This window comes from Lathyrus oleraceus, chromosome 3 (genome assembly GCF_024323335.1).
Source record: "Lathyrus oleraceus cultivar Zhongwan6 chromosome 3, CAAS_Psat_ZW6_1.0, whole genome shotgun sequence".
NCBI lineage: Eukaryota > Viridiplantae > Streptophyta > Magnoliopsida > Fabales > Fabaceae > Lathyrus > Lathyrus oleraceus.
Genome location: NC_066581.1, coordinates 368,866,795 through 368,871,561, shown reverse-complemented (window position 1 = coordinate 368,871,561; position 4,767 = coordinate 368,866,795). Strand labels below are relative to the sequence as shown.

The window sequence follows — 4,767 nt, the reverse complement described above, 5'->3', positions numbered from 1 at the left end:
ACATACAATAATCTACTTACACCTCTTCAATTATATGTATTATTATAAAAAGATAATATATTATAGTATATTAAATCTAAAGTTGCGATTTATATCGCTATATGTCATATGCCATATAACTTTATTTTTACAACATCAATTAAAATCCTATGTGTCACCCTTAGAATTGAATCCATTAATACATTTTCTCAATTGCTCTTCTACACTTCGACTTCTATTCCAAAAACATATATTAGAATAACTTTCTTATCATCTATTCTTACAAATTCATTTTAATCATTTTTTCATTATCTTTCAATTATATTATTCAAGATTCCCATTTCTATCTATACTCTGATGGATTTTTTTTTAATTTTTTTTTACAGTCTAATATCCTAAATAATAGTAATAATGTCATTTTATGAAATCAAAAGACTTGCACAAGTATAAATTGAGAGACCATTCAAAAATAAAATAAAGAATATGATGGCTAAAAAAGTGGTTTTTTTACCGAGATAACCTAGTTTTTCGAAAAATTTCCCAAAATAACCCAGTTTTCAGCAAAATTCCCAATCTACCCCACTTTTAGGAGGTGTCGCCAATTGAATTGGCGACTCCTCTTAAAAATTGCAAGGAGGCGCCAATTGGATTGGCTAGGGGCCAATTGGATTGGTTAGGGCAGGTGCCCTAGCCAATCCAATTGGCGCCTATGTGTAATTTTTAAGAGGAGTCGCCAATTCAATTGGAGACACCCTTAAAAAAGGCTCAAATGGCAAAACCTCCAACATGAAAGTTGTAGATCTTTTCAAGACAATTAATGTGAACATAAATTTTGCATCATTTGGAATTTGTATGAGAAAGTTATGGGCAGTTGAAGTTGGACTTCTGAGTTTTTCAACTATTATCTGACCTATAATGTCTTGCATTATCGCATGTGTTTCTTTTAGAAATATGAAATTTTATCCAACATAACATTTGAAGTAGACATCTCAAATTTTGCAATGCACTTGGTCCCACCTCAAAATAATTAAAAATGAGTGAGTTAGGTCCCTACGAACTTGACCCAAAATTAGGGTTTCTGTCAAAATGACCTATAATGTTTTGAAATGAATGATGAGCTTCCAAGTTTCAAATGGATTTTTGATGAACATGAAAGTTGTTCATATGGCGACTTTTGTTAAAACTTGAATGGAGGCGCCAATTGGATTGGCTAGGGCAGGTGCCCTAGCCAATCCAACTGGCGCCTATGTGTAGGTTTTAAGAGGAGGCGCCAACTCAATTGGCGACTCCCTCATAAAATACCTTTTTTGTCTTATAAATAGATGCGTTGTGTGACCAATTGTTCCACAACTCATATAATCATTTGGCTATCATGTTTGGTGTTCGTCGCCTATACGGTAAGGTGATTTATGCGAGAGACAAACCTCAATTGCTGATGCTGCTTTGGAACATCACCACGTTAGATCAACTGAAGAGGGAGCTGGTTCGATGGTTAGACGGGAAAATACCAGAAGGGGAAAAAATCAGAAGTATTGAGAGACTTGACAGTATCTTTGGTTGGGTGCGAATGAAGACTGATAAGGATGCTAGGGAAATGATGTTCAGTCGAGACGACATTAATTTGATTGTTGTAATGAGTTAGAATTATTTATGTTTTCAGATGTTTCGTACTGATGTTTGTTATGAAACTCGTTGTAACAAGAACTTAATGATATATAATGATTGATTGTTACAGAAATATAATGTTACAAAAAGCTTAAGATCTAGATACAATGTTACAAAAAGCTTAAGATCTAGATGATGCTCCTTGATTGGGACAGTTGTTTTTGTTGTGTCCTGGTTGACGACAGATACTACATAATCTTATCATTTTATCTGTGGAATCCATCTCTGTTCTGATACGTGTGCTGTTTGGCCACTACGCCAAATAAGGGAAAAGAGGGCGCTTATTTTGGCCTATAACAGCGCTTTTAAGCGCCCTCTAATCTGGCGCTGGCATAGGTAAAGACAGCGCTTTGTTCTCCTGGAGAAAGCGCTGTCTAAAGTGGCCACATTATAGTGCGCTTTAAGAAAAAAGCGCCCTCTGGAGTGGTCCATAAAGGGACATCTTAGAGGGCGCTTTCTGGAAAAAGCGCCCTCTAAAGTTGTCAGTGTAAAGTGTTTAGAGGGCGCTTTCTGGAAGAAGCGCCCTCTAAAGTTGTCATTGTAAAGTGTTTAGAGGGCGCTTTCAGGAAAAAGCGCCCTCTAAAGTTGTCAATGTAAAGTGTTTAGAGGGCGCTTTCAGGAAAAAGCGCCCTCTAAAGTTGTCAATGTAAAGTGTTTAGAGGGCGCTTTCTGGACAAAGCGCCCTCTAAAGTGTTAGTTATTTTAAAAAAATTTGTTTGAAAAACAGTGGATATATATTTAATTGGTAACCTGTTCGCATGCTGCAAAAGTGTAAAATTCATATTGATTTCATCCTTTAATCCAATGTTATACACCATTAATCCATTGACATATACAACATGAATCCATTTATATACAACATTAATCCTCCATATATACAACATTAATATATGATTCTTTGATCAACAATATACAACAACATATTCTCAAAGTACTACAATTAAGAGAATAAAACATAGCAACCAACACCCAGTGACCACTGTATCCAAAAGCTGTCTAGTAGTTCTAACCAATACTAAACAAAAACGCCCATCCACCCATGGTGGCAAACATGTTCTGTATATCCAAAAGCTGTCTAGTAGTTCTATCGCACATCCATACAAAATAAGGCTCAACCAAAACAACAAATGGCAGCATAAGTAGTCCCCTGCAAAAAGAACACGTCCAAATGCAAATAACACAGAACTGTCAAAAGGCGATTGAGCAACAAATAGTAAACAATGGCATAAAGTTAAATGACATAGCTAATATTACCTGAATTCCTGCATGGCTGTTAAGGTAAAAATCAAATTCCCTAGGGTGACAAACGCTGGTGTCTACCACGGTTCCTTTGACAATTTAGAACAACAAAATCAGCAAAACGTGATAAATTCAAATGATAATATATACCAGCTGCGTTGAGAAATATATTGAAAAAACCTGGCATAATATTTCCACTTCTATCGGTCTCTTTGGGGTTGACAGGAAAGAGACGGGTGTGATGTCTCTTTTGGACCACTACAAAAGTAACTTTAGGTAGATACCCATCCTCTATTGAGACACAAGCCTGATGAAAAAAAATTAAAAATTAAACGCAGAGAATTTAGTGGTGTATTTTATGAACGACAAAGTAACAAGAAATCAACTTTGAGAAGTCCTAAATTCTGCCTACAATACAGGGCTGCAAAGTTGATGCAACAAAAAACATATAACAATATATGGTAAGTACCTGTATCTCCGACCATATTTTTTCTTTGCCAACCTTCAAGTCCGGACTTCTCCAATTATCACATGTAATCGGAATATGTTGTCGAACAAGGAAACCAATGTAACTTGCCAACATTGAACCCTTATCTTTTGAAGATAGAATTGATATATGTTTAGATGGACATGTTCCATTGTCGTAGAGGGATACTTTCAAATATCCAGCATCATCATCTACGCGAATGAGGCTTGACGACAATAGAGCATCTCCATCTAAACAAATATCCAGCATCATCATTTTACCTGTAAAAAAGAAAACAATTAAAATCAGATGACAAATGTAAAAACAATTAAAATCATAAAAGTCATTTTACCTGTAATAAAGAAAACAATTAAAATCATTTGACCTGTACCTTTTTCACTAAGTTCTCTTTCTTTTCTTGGTTGGAATATGTTCTACATGTCTCTTAACAACACGGACGGTTGGATTGATCCAAATACCCTCATTATGATCATTTCTAATATATGAATCATTTGATATAATATTCTCATCTTGATCATTTCTGGTAAACGATTCAATCTCAACATCAATATCACCTTGATCTCCAGTGTTTTCATCAATTACTTTGTTGGAAAAAAGAACTATAGACCATTTCGTACTTTTCGGATCATTGACATAGAACACTTGTCTAGCTTGAGAGGCTAGAATAAAAGACTCATCTTTGTATCCCACCCTATTAAGATCCACTTGCAAAAATCCTGACTTATCCATTCGAATGCCGTTATTATTTTCAACCCACTTGCAACCAAATATAGGAATCTGAAACTTCTCATAATCAAACACCCAAATGCGCTCGATAACACCAAAATACGATAGATTTGCAAATTTGGGGTTTAAGTCCTTCACACTTGATATGTGCATTGCTTCAGCTACCACGGTGACACCACTATTCTGCATAGTACTTTTATCATCTTGTTCTTTGGTATAAAATGTGTATCCATTAATCGCATATGCGCTATAAGAAAAAACATGGAAACTTGGACCATATGCTAAGCATCTCAACCTTTCTGTTATTGAAGCGGGATCTGAATAATACTTTGAATAAATATGATCCTTAAACCAAGGTATAAAACATCGATTGTGCTCTCGTACTATCCAATTTTCATTTCTATTGGGATTTAAACCTCGGAGAACATCCTTGTGAATTTCAACATACGGCTCAACCTCATTCTCATTGTGCAGAACATACAAATGCACTTGATCCCGTTCGACCCTTGATACTGCCACGATTTTATTTCCAATTAGATTTTTTCCTTCTTTCTTTTCGACAAGCTGAGACTTGGGGAGTCCGATTGACTGAACATTAGACAAATATTCAGTACAAAACTCAATCGCTTCTTCAACAATGTATCTTTCAACCATACAACCTTCTGGTCGAC

At 35.5% G+C, this 4,767-nt stretch overlaps 1 long non-coding RNA gene across 1 annotated transcript; it reads right to left on the bottom strand.

The window, feature by feature from the left end:
- Positions 1 to 2,609: 2,609 nt before the first annotated feature.
- Positions 2,610 to 3,192, bottom strand: LOC127129281 (uncharacterized). Its single transcript, XR_007806278.1, has 3 exons — positions 3,064 to 3,192; positions 2,899 to 2,972; positions 2,610 to 2,791 (listed from the first exon to the last, which is right to left on the bottom strand). It is a non-coding gene; the product is annotated as an uncharacterized LOC127129281 (long non-coding RNA).
- Positions 3,193 to 4,767: the final 1,575 nt, after the last annotated feature.